The following is a 16,662-nucleotide window of genomic DNA, read 5'->3' as shown; positions in this document are numbered from 1 at the left end:
GTTACTGAAAAGATCACCTGAATCGATTGATTGAGCCCCACTGTAATTCAATTGAAGGTTTTACGAATTTAAGATCAGAAACCAAAGATATGTTTATTATGTGGCCACCATCTTTTCGTCCGCATTGAATAAATACTCTGGTGCTACTTAGCTAAGAGACCAAATGTTTAATTATCAATCATCCACCCAACAATCCATCCCTCTAAAAATAATACATGCATTCACACTAAACCATCACAACACAGATATCACCTGCAGTCAGTCACAGGTGACCACCGCTATAATTCATAAAAGGACAAACACATTGCATTTTTTCTTCATAAAGATGCAGCTCTGAAAAAGAATTAAGAGACCACTGCACTGAACCCCATTGAAAACCTCCTGGTTATTCCACCAAATATTGATTTCTGAACTCTTCCTGAGTTAAAGTTTTAATATTGTTGCTTCTAAATGAATATTAACTTGTTTTCTTTGCATTATTTGCGGTCTGAAAGCCCTGCATCTTTTCTGTTATTTTGATCATTTCTCATATTAAATGTTTGCTTGGAATTTTGGATATATGCTGTCAGTAGATTATAGAATAAAAAAATAATGTTCATTTTACTCAAACGTATACCTATAAGGAGTTAAATCAGAGAAACTGATCATTTTAAGTGGTCTCTTTCTTTTTCCAGAGCTGTAAAATACTACCTACATCTCTCCACACCAAACAAATGCAAGGATGGTTGGTAATCTCAACATGCGTGCTGCTAAGGAGCAGAAAGTTATATATTTTTAAGCTATAGCAGCAGTAAATCTTTAGCAATCGCAAACCTTATGTAAGCCAAGCTGTATCTGAATTTATTTTGTGTTCCTGATTTTTATGTGCAAGTGTGTATATATGCTTATGGCTGCGATCAGGCCTTATTTTTGACTACTTTTTTTTAGCTGGTCCTACTGAGAACACCAATACCACCTCTTCACATACGTTCATGTTTCCTTTCCCATTCCTCTGCTAGTTATTAATGGTTGGTAGAAGTGAAATGTAACCTAATATTATTGTTTCTTTTTGTTGTTGTCCTGTACCCATTAGTTAGGTTCACATCTATTTCACAGTCTTTTTTTTTAAAAAAAAACAAGATAGTTTTGAATGAATTACCTAAGTTGTGTCTGAAATTGTTTGTGTTATTTCATAGTTTTAAAAATAACCCCAAAAAATATTGTTGGTAACTTCAAGTTTTTAAATAACAAGGTAGTCTCAAAAAGATTAATTAAAAATATATATTTTTGATAGGCTGATATTTTACCCAACACCTCAGCTTGAGTGTTCAACTGTGTTGAATTATATTAAATTACTAAACCTAGAGATTTATTGCTATAGTACAGAGAGCAATCACTATTTCTGTTCTTCTGTATTTAAATTAAAAGGATGCTTAAGTAATTGAATCATGAAATCAATATAATGGAAGTAACCTTACACCTGCTTCATCCATGTGTTTCCTGAGATAACATCCTGCATTGGACATTTCAGACGAGTGAAATCTTCACTTTCTTATAACTTCTCTCAAGGTGATTTTTTTTTTTTGCTCAGGTAATTTGACCAGGAGCACTGCTGCTAGATATCCACCACAATGCTGTTCAGGTCACATCTGCAGGGGCCAGAGATCAAACGATGAAGACTGAAAGGCAGCTTTCTTGGCTTAAGGCCAAGGTCATAGGGTCAGAGGTCAGTGTCTTGGTTTAGCCTCATCCTGCCCTTGGCCTTCAGTAGATCAATATCAGGAGGTTTTCTTTCTGCTTCAGTCAAGCAATCAATGCGGTATTTACATTTTGCTCAGTCACTCCATACCTATCCCAGTGTCCCCGTGTTTCACACCTCCACTATCTGAGGCCTGCAGAGTTCCTTTGGTCCATTTCTTTCTGCCCCCAAGTCATTTTGAATTTTTCATGGAGACCATAATGTTGTTTTCAAACACAACCTTGTTTACTTAACTTTTAGAGGAACCTTAGTTTTGCTTGTTTTCTTTTTTTAGATAGATTTACTTTAAGGTATGTGGCTTCTCCCTGCTTTGTTTGACTCCTATCCACAACCTCAGGCTTATTTACCCTAGAGGAACATTTTCTAGAAAGCAGGACAGTTTTCTGGGGTTAATATTTCCCCAGTGCCTAGAAACAAATTACCATGGTAGAAATAGTAGAAATTTATCCCAGATAAACATTCTGATATGGATGTTACAATCCCAAAGTGTTAGACCTGTGGTTTTCATCTCTGTTTCTGCTTTGATCATTAGTTTATTGTTGTTATTTTTTGCTAACATCTTTTTATTTTAGTTTTTACTATGTGTTAGTTTGTTTACTCTTATCATTTGTGCTTTGGACACGTTAGTTTCAGATTTCTCCTTTCGTCTATGATTTCTCTGTCTCAGCTTTGTTTGAGCCTGCGTCCCTGTCCAGCTTCTTCTTCTTGGATCAAATACTTGATCAAAAAATTATTCACAGAACTAATCCAAACATCAGGTAGCAAGTGTTTCATCGTTTCTCATCGTTTTTCATCATCCACCATCCCTTGCCCCACAGATGTGCAATGCATCTGCATAATATGGTATGAGATTAAGCTACAAAGTTAAAAGCATTCTTAGCTTTGTAGCGTTAATGCCATGCTGGACTTTTCTGAAAGTTTCAAGCAAAACACCACCTCCAAGTCAGTAGAAGGAAACAATGTGGTGTTATGTAATAATAAAACCTTTGGGAAAAAAAGACCAAACCTCATCTACAACCTCTCAAACTTCAGCCTCGATATAAAAACGTTTCCTTCCACAGCTTCTACACATGGACTCCTTCCACTCTCCTTCTTTCACTTTCAAATATTCTTGTTTTTTCATCCATACCAAAGTGGGCTCAGGCTTGTCCTACTTACTAAGAAAGACTTCTTGAACTTCGGCCATACATCATCAGAGTTCCCTCTTTTTCCTTTTCCATCTTTAATATTTAGGTGTGGTCTGCAGTAGCAATGTTGACATGTTAAAGATCAAATTACAAAAGGAAATTATGGACTAAACTCTTGGTTCAAAATGTTGCCTCATTCCTTTTACATTTTCTGATTTATCACACACCTAGTCACAGGATTATTATTTAGGCTTGACTAACATATAAATAAAAACATTAAATCACTTACTTTACCTTTTCTCTATATACAGTAAGTCCAATGTTATTCAACCAGCTAGGCCATCACTTCCACTTATTTTTGTTCTATTGCTGTGTGTTTTGTACTTTTGAGACGCAGTACATTCTTTATTCTATGAACTTCCACTTTTAGATATATGTTAGCTTTTCAGCCATCATCTTTGGCCGTACAATTATCTTCTTAACCCTGCTGAATTGCCTCCTTCTCCTTGCTTTTGACAGACTACCATGATTAGCTTTCCCCTTTTTACTTTTTATCTACTTTATTGTTTCTTGCCCGTTAGCTTCCCTTGCTCTCACCTTTTGTAGCCGCTATCATGAGCCACTCTCCATCCTCTGCAGGTTCTCAGTAACATGGGACATTTAGACAAACTGAAGCTAGGTTGTTTGGACAGTGTTTCCTATTAAATGGCCCTTCCTTTATATTCACACATGGTGCATTTCCAGTCCCAGAGCAATTATACACATGACTACACATGGAGCTAAAGGAACGGGTTGAATCTTTATCACCAGGCAAAGAGCTGCAGCTCTGTGAGTTGAACTGAGCCGCCTGCCTTCTGTGCTTGGGTCTGCGTTCGCTGCCAAAGAAGAGGGAAATATTATTTTATTCTAATCTAATGACTGGGATTCAGACAGGGAAACATAAAAAGTACCTCAATTAGCATTTCGCATTTCTTGCAGAATTTCTCCACCAACAGAGCAGAGATAATTATTCTCTACGACTAGGCTTGGTAAGTCCAATAATATCACTTTGAATGACAATGACAAAAAACAGTTCCAAGCAAAGTCCTGGCACTATGTTTCACTTGAAGCTGGTCCTCTATATTATGATCCAACCATCTTGATGGGCTGCTTTGTATCTGCAATAAAACTAAATACATTTGTCAAAAGATTTTATGTTTATTTTTATGGGGGGGGGGGGGGAGAATAATAATGCAGTGTTAAGCAGTATGCAATACATCGTAAATTTCTTTATTTTTACTAGATTAATGTGTTAGGAATCAACGGACACCATTGACTCAAAATCTAAATAAATAAGATTACATGATATTTTCTTTATATTAGAGTAATAAATGCCATTTTGAATTTGGGACTGATAAGGTAGGTGCTTTCTTAAAGTCCTAACCTACACGAGATCTAAAATGACAATTAATTTAAGTAGATGGCCATAAAATGGTTTCTTGATCGATACAAAATGGAAGTGGAAATGTTTAGGTAAGAAATAGAGAGATGAGTTGACAAAAAGGTGAATTCACCAGGAGTTTTTTTTTTAGCCTCAACTCAGAAGCAGAAGCAGAATCAGAGTCAGAAGGCTGTCTAATCAAGTCCGTGTGTTTTAAATTATTCTGATGAAAACCTTTTTTTTGTATGTTTTAGTGGTTGTTCACATTAGAATTTCAGTGAAACTGCAGTGACTCTGAAGTGAGCACCATGCACAGACATAAACCTGATGGCAGATGTTCAAAAGATGGATGCCACACAGGTCTACATGTCTATTTGAAACTGATGTTAAATTGGAAAGGACAGCATTAGCCGCCTGCTGTAGTATTCGTAAATACTGTTGCGGCCAGACTTTTACTTTGAAGGAGTGCAACTACTTCTCATGTGAATAGCTTTACCACTTTTAAGTTGCAATTTTCTGCACTGACTCCAAAAAAAGAGACCCAGTTTAGTGTCTCACTGTTTACTACAGTGAATCTGTCACTGTGGTAAACCAGCAAACACAGTGGTAAAAGTTGAATGTAATGCAACATGACCATTCAGTGGAGTTGAAGATTTCATTGTATCTTAGAAAATGTTTGTCCCACATTACACTAAGTATTCCAAAAATAACATATCTAATAATAAAATCTCTTAAATTAAGTCGTGTTTTTACAATGTTTTTTAAAACCGAGAGAATCATCATCGGTTATGGAAATTCAGAGGCAACCAATACAGATAGTTTTAATCCCAGGTATTATGAGCAACACTAAGGGAAGATAAATATTGCAAAAATAATATATTTAGTTAATCTTCCACTGTTAATCAAGGAATTAAGCGTAAAAGCTGAACGTGAAACTTGTGGCACAACTTACTATATAATTTTATTAAGCTAGTAAGTATCTAACCACAGACAACACAATTATGGTTGTTTAGCGTAGATTTTAAAATCACACATTATTTTACGAAACAAACTTATGACCTAAAAGCAGAAATAGGGTCAAAATGGGTGCTTAGGGGAGAAAATGACGTACTGACATATGTAATTATCAACAACAGACATGTTGCTGAAAAGGAACCATGAAAGGTTAAACCTAGAAAACAAAAATATAATTTAAAATTGTTCAGAATAAGACAGAAAAAAGGCTGAAAACTGACCTCACGACTCACATAGACCCCTGTGCAGTACATCAGAGACGAATTGCTATTTGGTCATCATCCTTATTTTATCCAAGTCTTTGCAGAAACTCTTCCTGCAGCTAAGATGAAGAAAGTTTTAAAGATGAAAGATGTTTCAGTCTGCCTGCTCTTCTTAGTGTCCCAGAGGGGTGAATACATGTGGAAACAGGTTACGCAATATACTCAAATCTAAAATTGTGCTTGATCAAGGTTTGACTGGGAAGAGCTTCCAGTTTTAATCTGTGTGGAAAAACTAATGCTTCCAAATGATGCTGACCTTCTGACCTTTACTTTGGATAAAATTCAAAACAGACGTGCAACCAACATTAAATACCCATATTTAAATACTGTACCTAACCTACCAGGCAGGACTGAAATAATCCAGCATGCTATCCCTTGATGAAGCAGTAAAAACACTAACATACAATAGCAGAACCACCGAGATCGAATGTTTCAGTCGATCCCTAATTAAACCAGGGATTCCAAGCAACATGGCCTTACACCATTCAGCAAACGAGCCATAGCTAATAAAGCCCTTCAGTAATTAGAAGCTCTGATTTGCGGCTAAAGCACCTTATTAACGGATCAACATTATAATCCCATGATTATAGAGCAGTTTCTCCTGTCAAATGAAGAAAATCAGATTCATATTAGGTATAAAGTCAAACACATGAAGTAAAACATGTGTTAAAGAGCCACTAAAGAAACAGAAAAAAACAAGAGAGGTGATTTAATTTTAGTCAAATCTCCTCAGGACTACACCTTGGACCGATCCATGAAACAAATGAAATATACCTTTCAGCTTGATGTTTTGCTGTTTATAGCTTAATCAGAGTGTCTACAACAAACAACACAATCCTTTATATTTCCACAGTGTTAAAACAGAACATGAAACAGAGGTTAATGCTACAGGAGAAGATTAAGTGATTTCCTATTGGTTGTACTAAAGAAAAAAGAAGTGTTTTGGATGAACCAACACTGCCAAACAAGACTTTTTGACAAATTTACACACAAAAAAAACTTGTTAACCTTCAAGCTACTCTGTACATTGTCATGTTTAAATATTCCCCAGGAAGATTTATTGTCCTCCGTTGATAGGTCTGTAAAGTTGGACAAATGCCTCCAAAAGATGGCTTATCCTGTGTTTTCCCCCCACCTCCTTCCAGCAAGCGCTCGGATCTACAGTCAAGATAATCCATCACTGTGGCATATAATGCAAAAACAGATATTAAACTCCCTGTGAGAAAATGTATTCCCGGGGACTAGGAATGAGTATAAAATGCTGCTTAAGCATTTAGTGAAGGTTAAAAAAGGAGAAGACTTCAGGTGAGACGCCTTCAAACTTGATATCTGAGTAATTCGTTTGAGTCTTCACGTCGTTTTGTATTTTGACAACATTCAGTTTTTATTTTTAAAAAATGATCGCACAAAGATGGCATATAAATAATAGCCATACAATAGTGAAAACAATTAATGCACAGTAATACTAACTGTGCATTAACCACTAGTTTAACCATAGATAGATAGATAGATAGATAGATAGATAGATAGATAGATAGATAGATAGATAGATAGATAGATAGATAGATAGATAGATAGATAGATAGATAGATAGATAGATAGATAGATAGATAGATAGATAGATAGATAGATAGATAGATAGATAGATAGATAGATAGATAGATAGATAGATAGATAGATAGATAGATAGATAGATAGATAGATAGATAGATAGATAGATAGATAGATAGATAGATAGATAGTGTGAAAACCCATCTTATTAACCAAACCGTGCCCAGACGCCAAGGCCTTCTCTAATGCCTGTTTCTAAGGGCAACCCGTTCAGCCTCTCTGTCTCTCTGTCTGCAAAGCAGATGCCCCATTGCTTGTCCCACAGGCTCAGATGTCAGCTTGCCAACAAGCAGGTGTCCTTTGTGCCAATGGGCAAGAGACTCACGCGGCATCTTCTGTTGACTGTGGAGGGGCAGAGCAGCGAGGGAACGGGAGGAAGCTCTTCAGCAAACTCAGGGAAAGTAAAATAATTTTTTTGTTAATAAGAGTTCTTCTATATTTCCTTCATCTTGTTACCTGAAGTAAACTTCTGTCAGGCATTGCTGACAGTATTACTCTTCAGTGTGAAAGTTCAGTGAGGAAAACTCCAAATTATCGGTATCAGTGGAGCGCTTAAAAATAAGTCAAAAGAATCAATAAGTTATTTGCGAGGAAGTTATTTTATATAGCAGTTGGAGATATTTCTGTGGTTTATCCAAGCTGCAAGAGAATGAGAGAGAGCAGTACAATAATAACAAAATGACAGGAAGGCTGGAAATGTGCTCTGTTAATCTCTTTTTGAGAGTTTACCCTCTATCTGTTATAGAACAGGGTGGATTTGGAAAGGTTGTCAGCCTTTTAGGACATTTTACAAGTAAGGAATGACATTCTGTACACAGACTATACACACAAGCTAATACAGATTGTAATACTAACTGTGCATTAACCACTAGTTTAAGATGCTAAAACCTGTTCAAAATGTGATGTTTTAACCATTTTGTGAAAAAAACAGTAAAGCGAAGCACCAGCTTTGGATCTTTTTACATGATACACGTTTTTAGAATTGGCATTCTTCGCTTCTAGCTAAGTGTTTCCATTCATAGTATATTTCCATGGGAAAACATTGCAGTCAAATTTCAGGTAATTGTTAAAATTGAAGAGTCGAGCCCAGCTGTTGCATTAGATCGGTAAATAGTGTTGTATCTGATAATCTGAGTTAAGTTTGTTCTAAACAGCCATCTTATGACAAAACATAAAATATATAGACTAATGACTGAATATAATGAAAATACCTTGTAGCAAAGGTTTTTTTTTGTCTTTAGTGGAATTATTATAAATGTATCTGAGTTTTTGTATATTTTTCAATTATTTTTGTTTTAGTTGCAGGGATTAATATTCTCTTTATTACCACTGATAGATCTGCAAAAGCAACCCTGATCTCACCAGTGAGCCAAGTTGTCCCAGTGTATCAATAGCACATCTTCTTTTTCCAGTACCAGAGAATACACTCCAAGAAAAATAAAATGTAACATTTATCAGTCTAGTTTCTCAATACATACACTAGCTCCTATACAATTAAATGTTTAATTATAAAAACTGAATGTATTTGAAGAGTAAGTTTTAAGAAAATATGGAAAAATTTTGTTAATGAAATTCAAAAACACCTGGCTTATTTAAACTGAATCATTTCAGAAATAATTCAAATTAAGTTTCACTTAACGTGTCTCTACAGATCACACTACACTGCAACTGTTTAAATGTAGACTTTATATTTTCGTTTACCACTTGGTAGGTGACATTGGAGACAGTTGGTACTTAAACACTTTTGGTAAGTTTTCTTATTAATTAGTAAATCAAACAACCGAGTTAAGCTAAATTGTATTTAATTTTACTGATCAGTTTTAGACGTTTTCTTTTGAAATAAGTCATACACAAAATAAAGCAACATTTAAACTTCGCATTGTTCTGCTAATGCAAACAAATTCAAATCATCAGCATGCAAATCTTAAACAAAAGTGTCCTAGCCGTGTGTGTGCGGGCGTACACGCGGGTGTGTGTGTGTGTGTGTGCCTGTGGCTTTCAGTAAAAGGCTATTTGTGATTATTCATGTCATTCAGGAGAGCGATTTAATATTCTTTATACCCTGAGAGCAGCGAAACAAATGAACCACAGCCTGCTTCTAAAAGGAGCTGACAGATCTTTTAAATAATGTTTATTTATCAACGGTAACATTTTCAGCCCTCATCTGGTCCCTCTGGCATGTGACTTCAGCTGCCTCAAGACCGGCAGCAACCTTCTCGCTCTAAGACTTTGGAAAACTCTGCAGAACTTTGTGCCGTGTTTATCCAGCTTTTTTCTCTCAGCTCATCTTCACATATACATAAAAGAAACATTTGAGGTGTGTAAAAATAAGTGGGTGAATTTGGCTCTGCAATATTGGAGTAAACTGAGCAGGATGGGATTTTGTCTGTCTTCCTACTGTAGGATGTAACAAAAGATCACAATTAAACAAGTGATTTAATGTTGCAAAGATTAACTTTAATGACAAATTAAAAATGAGCTCAGTTTTAAATAATGTTTGGAATAAAAGAAAGCTAAATGCCAATCCACATGTATAAATTAATAAATGAATATATGAACATATTCATTATGTGCATAGAGATACATTATTCACTGCTTTCTCGTCTCCGCACCGTCCCGGCCACGGATATCATTATACTTCCATTAATACAAAGTCTACTTTTACCATTGCAAACAAAAGCCGCGTGTTTTCCATACAGGATTTTACTTTCAAGAAATGTCAGTCTCACTTGGGGTCAAAGGTATAATTTTGCACGTTGAAACTGGTATAAAAGATCAGCAGCAGCCACAGGACGAGGACATGTGTGGAGCTTTTTCTGGAGCAGCAGAGAAGTCAAAGGATGGTGGGATTAGTTTTCTTTACATTCATTTCAAGCCACAGCCGTAATGTGGATTTTGCTCCTGTGGGATAGCAAAGGAAATCTGAAGGTAAATTTTTCTATATTTCTCTGCAATGTGTTTCATGTTCCTTTGCATTGCAAGATGCATATCTTTTTTTGCCGCTGTTGTTGTTTTCCTGCACGTGTTTTAACTTCTAATTTGAAGGTTTGACTGACTGAATCAAACCTTTTAAATAAAATTTAAGATTCCTAATCAGTTAGTTTCTAACTTTCTGCAACATTAATATTTGCCGTTCACCTTGTTCAACGGAAACCTGAGCCCAGAGGAAGTCCATAGTTGCCTTGCTCCTGGAAGAACGTCGCCCCTGTTCCAATCAAAGCGACTTCTGCTCAGATGTAGTTCAAGTGTTAATAACAGGCCCGTGTTAGCGCCGCCGCGATTTCAATACATCATTTTCATGAGCGTTACTGCGACAAAATGAGTTTACGTACGAGGCGCCGCTTATGAATACACATGAAGAGGCAAACAAAGAGTGTAGGAATCATTTGAATAGCAACATTAGAATTGTATATTTAGTTTCTATTAATTATGGTAAATAGAGCTTGTGCCTGCTCATTTTTTGAATGCTTTTACGCACACTGACAGGTTTAACACTAACAGATATGACAGGTGCCCCTCTGCCCCCCCTTGAATAAATGTCATTAATAAACATGTATGTTGTTAAAACTGACTGTTGAGCCCTAGCTGAAGCAGCAGACCCATCATGTTTAGCAAAATATGAAGCAAAAAGCTAAAGACATAGTTTTGCCACATTTGTTAAAAGCTAGTTAATAAATATTGTAGTTCAGTTTTAAGGAGAGCCATAGGACACATAATGGACATATTCCCTGGACTGTAATGATTAAAAATACTTTTTGGTTTGTCTTTTTTCTGGGGTAGAACAAATATATTTGTAGATACTGACAGAGCAACATGAAATCTTGGTTTTTCCTTTGTAAACAATTATGACTAAAGTGTCTTAGTTCACAATGAGTAAATAAATGAGTAAACAAGTGGAAACACAACAAAAACAATAATACTGATAATAATTTTAATAATAATGTTTAAAGAGGGAGGCTCTACAAGACAAAGACAAGACTGAGAATAATAAGCTTGAAAGCAACATTTGCAGTTGTAGCAATTAAAGGCACCGCTGCCAAAAACATAAAAAATTAAACTGTGTTTTGTTATATTTTGCTTTTCCTGTAATTATTAGCAGCTTGACAGGAAGAAGGGCAGACGTTCAGTAAATGACCCAGGGTCGGAAACCAAACCTGGCTGCATGTTGAGGGCTCTGACATCTGTACACGGTGAATCTGCTCTACCACTGATCCGCAAGCCACTGTGAACCGAACCAACAAATTTGTAGAATAAAATAGTCCAGGATGATAGCTGTAACTTCTTTACAAATGTTTTTTCAACTACACATGATCAGTGCAGTCTAGACTACTTAGAAATAGTCCTTTAATTTAGCAAAGAATCCTTTCTTGTGAATCAAATAACATCTTCTGCCACATCAGTCAGCTGGATTTTATGGCTGAATGTTCTTCCCCCCATAAAAGTGCATTTCAGTGGTAACTTGGCAAAACAACTTTTAACTTTTAAGGAGATCTTTTCTACTGATGGAATCGACATGACATCCTCGTACAAAAAAGATAGTTGTAGGATAAAATTACTTTTCAAGGAATAAGGTGCGATGTCTTTAAAGAATCATTTCTACTGCATGAAAGAAATTTTGAGCGGAACAAACGGAGCTCTGAAGGGGTCCGATTGTTAAAGAGCACCTAAAACTTGAGACAAAACCATAAAGGAATCACTTGAAAATGAATACAAGGCAAAATTGAAATAAGCTCAACTTGCATGATGAGATCAATGCTTGAAAAAGGTGGATTATGCTTAAATCAATTGCTTTTCTAAGGCGCGGTTATGTCCAGCACCTAAAGAGTTACACAAGAAATCAAAGACAAAGTTAGCGTAATCATAAATGTAAAATTAAAACCAGCAGAAGAATGTCACATTTCATTGTGTTAGGTCTCACTTCACGGAAAGAAAAAAAAACCCATAAGAGTGTAGATTGCAGGTTTATTGTTCACACTGAAACAGATACACATGGTACATGGAGCCTACTCCTTTGTGGCTCTGCAGCTCACCAACGCTCAGTGTTAGAACACTGCATGAGAAATTATATGCAAGAGAGTCGTCTTTGAATATTCATGACCAAATCCGTTGGCTGTTTGTACTGAAGCATTAATTAATGGCTCGGGGGGGAGCGAGCAAAACCCAAATGCAGAACTGAACTTCTAAAAGCTAAAACACAAGAATCCCAAAGAAAGTTAGAAAAGGGGAGAGAACTAGCGGCTTTTTGTGCAGCACGGTTCTCCACAGTGCTCCACTTGATCTCCTACATTTACGCTAAGCGATGTCTTCTCTTAAAAATCTGGAATCATTTCTCAGACTGTGACAGATTTTGAAGTTTTCGTTTTGTTTAGGACTTGTGGATCCATATGCGGCGTTAGAGACGTGTGAATATTCAGGAGGTAAAAGGTGGCGGTGGAGTCCCAATCATCCCCTTCACGGTTGCTCTGGCAGTTTAAAAAACAGAGAGAGAGCCGCTGAGAGGAGCGACAGACATTAGCATGCCTTTGAAACAAGAGACCTTGTGTACGAACAAGAGCCGTCCATACGCTCTCTGGAATGTCATTTATATGCAGGAGCCGAGGTGTGAGGCCACAGGATGTTGGAGGGCCAGAGAGGATCCACTCAATACAGGTGTAGCTTTCACTGGCCAACAATGTAATAACCGCTTTTAGGCTGCCGGCGCTTCTTTACACATCAGTGAGCTTTTTCTCAACTTGCAGACTCCATTGAAAGAGTCTCTCAGCTGAAAATGAGAGCTGCGTTAGAGAAACGGGATGATGTGCTTCTATGAACTTTTGTCCAAATCTTTTTTTTTTTTTTTTTGCTGCTGCTGCATCCAGATAAACGTATGGATTTTTACCTTTCTGTGTTGGACGACCCGAGTTACTTCCCGTGCCACTGCCACCAATGACCTATGCACTCAGCTCTCTGAATTATGCATGATGATTATACGACATAGTCCTCTGAATTGTAAATTCTCACAATTATGCGGCCCATTGTCTATTCATTATTTCAAACGAATGGGAAATTATGTAAAACTACCTCTAAAGAGGAAAGCAGCGTGTAATATGACTTGCCATATTGTTCATGCAATTCAAATACTTTTTGCTTTTTCGGAGAGTTGAAAGCAATCAGATTTAAATGAAATCCGACTTTGCGTGTCGCGGGGGATTATGATACAGTCGCGAGATAAGCTATGATAACTACACAACATGCCATAAGGTGTGTGCACTCAGGCAGAGACTGTTTTCCAATTAGCTCAAAACTCCTCCAAGGTTAAACAGGAACGACTGAGAGCTGAGCTTATCTTGCCTTGACCACATCAGTCAAGAACAGTGACTATTACTACTTCTCAAATGGCTACATATATTTGGTCAGTCATGGTTTAAATAAAATAAAAATTCAAAAGGTATGATGAATAAAAACACACATTTAAAATAAAGTTTCCAGGTTGATTATCTAGCATACTGTTAATACTCCGGCTCAGACTCAGAACCACTTCGTAATTGAAACTGATTCTTTCAGATGCAATAAGTTTAATCGTATGAGAGTTTTCGGTTTTGTTTTCTTGGTTCATCCTTTTCCTACAGACCTGTTTTATTAAATAGATATATGGTATTCTATTTTCTTTAGCAATGTATTAAAACAATATATAATCCTGTGCAATAAAAACTCAGAAATACTCTAAAAGTCTCACAGTCAACAGATGTATGTTGATCTGCTAACTTTTGAGACCTGTTAATGAAATCTGATGAATTATCAAGGTTGTCAGAACATTAAAAAACATATATGGATAAACACGCTGCATTGATTAGCATCTCCCTATGGAAGTTCTTATTTGTACGTATATGAGTTATTTTTAATTGTGATGTTAGTTTTAACATATTTTGACTTAGCTTTTTAAGTTACCTCTTTTATTGTCACATGTATTTATTATATAGTTACTTGGATCCGATTTTTAATTTTCATATAATTTAAAGTAGTTTGGCCACTTATTTAAAATCAAATTTTATTTAAATCTTTAATCACAAAATGTATTTTTAAACAGTTTTATAATCAGATTTCTCTGGTGTTCGGTGTTTTGTTACTCATGTAGCATTTATCTAAAATTGTGAGGTACAGTGAGATAAAACCTTTCTCGGAGTAACACATTTTTTCTGATTAAGGAACAAATATGTCAAATTAAGTAAATAAAGAACTTAAATTGAACTCTGACCCTTAGGTTAAAGCCAGGGTATAAACTTCAGGAAGGCTGGTTATAAACTGCACCTTAAGTTGTCTTTACAAGATGTTATTGTATATTCATTTGACTAATTTTGCCTGATTTTATTAAGCATTTTTCACAATTTTAAACTGTCCTGTGCAGGTAGTGTATGACACTAATAAATTGTGTCATAATAAATGCATCACAATAAATTTTAATTTAATTAAGAAAGGTATGCACACTCTTTACACACAGGGATAAAGTCCACGCATTTATTTCACTTGATGTGGACAATTATGGCTTACAGCTTCTGAAATCCCACTTTCTTGTTTCTCAGAAAATTTAATAGCACATAAGACTAATAAAAATAGTTGTAATATTTATTTTATGGTCTACATAATGATGGGGAAGACTGCTGAATTGACAGTTTCAGACATCAGACAGTCACTGATACTCTTTACAAGCAGAATAAGTCTCAAGAGGCACGAGCTTTTTGTTTAGAGTGTTGGATCCAAGCACAATACTGGAAAGTTAAGTGAAAGGAAAACAAATGGTAGAAAAAGACAGAAGAAAAGCCCATTCAAACGTTTTGGGGGATGACTGCAGCTGATGTCAGAGTTTCAAAGGTCACATGTGCAGGACATGGACCACAGATGTATTATTCCTCATGATGTGTTCCTTATAAACAAGAGTACATTTTGGATTTTATTTACATTTAGATTCTGGATGAGAAGTGGAGAGAGAGAGAGTTGAAGCTGCCTGAGGTCCAGTTTAAGATTTCTGTAGTCAGTGATGATTATGGGAGTCATATTATCTACTTCATGCTTCCTTCCGCTGACAAGATTCATGTAGACGATGGTTTCATTTAATAATTTGTAAAGGATGTGTGCATATCACAGTACCACTGAGGGTGACTGACCAACAACACAGCCTCACCTGAACCCAGGTGAACCAAGCGCTGAGCACATTTAATGTACAGAATATACAGTATATTTTTCAGTAGGTGCACATTTCTGTATTAAATTTGGGTTTTTTGATAACTGCAAGCCATAATAGCCATAAAAAATAGATATTTGTTACACTCTGAGCAATAAATCTATCTGCAAATGATTTTCACTTTTTATGTATAAAGACTGAAATAAATTCCTTTCAAGTAAATTTGGTTGCAAATAAAAAGCTCAAAAAATTGCAAATGAATGATGCCTGTTCATGCCAAGAACTCCCTGTACAAATAGAGAAATTAATAGGTTAAAATAAATGTAATATTGATGTAATTATCAGACTTAAGGTGTTGAGTGTCCCTGATAACAATTGGAATAAATGTGTGATTGAAATGAAATGAACTGAATTTAATTGAATTTAATCAGACTAAACTCAGTCACTGATCTTGCTAAAAAGAAAAAGCTCACTTTTATAATTCTCAAACTCTCATTAAATCTTAGTTATACTCTATATTTTACAGAAATGTGCACATCGTTCTACATGGTTCATGAGTTCCTCTAATAAATTGATTCTACTCATGATTCTTATTATTCTCCAGCTTCTCCTATTCTAATTTTTGTTATGTGAAGGACTTTGCAGTGCAACTACTTCCGTTTGTCCTTCCTCCTCCTCTTCCTGCTCCTCATCTCCCTTCTCTGCAAGTGCTACCCTCTCATCCTCTATCTCCCCTCATCCGCTATTCTTCTCCTCACCTCCTGCTGCACTCCATCCCTCTGCTGAGCACAGGTATTTGTTTAGGAATCTCTCGGTGGAAATTATACTCCATCTCCGGCGCTCCCTATCAACACACAATTATCATGGGCAATCATGCAGAACAGTGCTGAATTCAGCTGGGACTCCCACTCTGATGACATTACCGACTGCAGGGCCCCACTTCTCCAGGACCTTGGCTGCTCAGCACATGCATTATGCCTCAACCTTTTACTCCCTCCCCCCTCACCCTTCCTAATCACACTGTATTACTCGGATATGCTTGAAGAAATTATTAAACTTTTTGTAAATCAAATTAGGATTTCATTTAAATCAGGAAGTCTAGTAGATAAGAAATCTCTTTGCTAGGGGAAACTTGGCCGAAAGGACGGCTCCCCGCCTCGGCCCAGGACAAATGCTGAGATCATATCTTGCAATTTATTAGCATTTGCCCACCTGACCTGCAGAGGTTCACCACAGTGCGGATTCTCACATGGCTCCGCCGAAGATGATGCTGCACGATGTGGAGGCAGTAATTTAAAAAAAAAAATCTCAGAAATGCAGAAGTGGGAACT

The sequence above is a fragment of the Xiphophorus maculatus genome, chromosome 7 (assembly GCF_002775205.1).
Source record: "Xiphophorus maculatus strain JP 163 A chromosome 7, X_maculatus-5.0-male, whole genome shotgun sequence".
Lineage (NCBI taxonomy): Eukaryota > Metazoa > Chordata > Actinopteri > Cyprinodontiformes > Poeciliidae > Xiphophorus > Xiphophorus maculatus.
The sequence above is the reverse complement of the archived record's forward strand: the minus strand, read 5'-3'. Positions refer to the sequence as shown.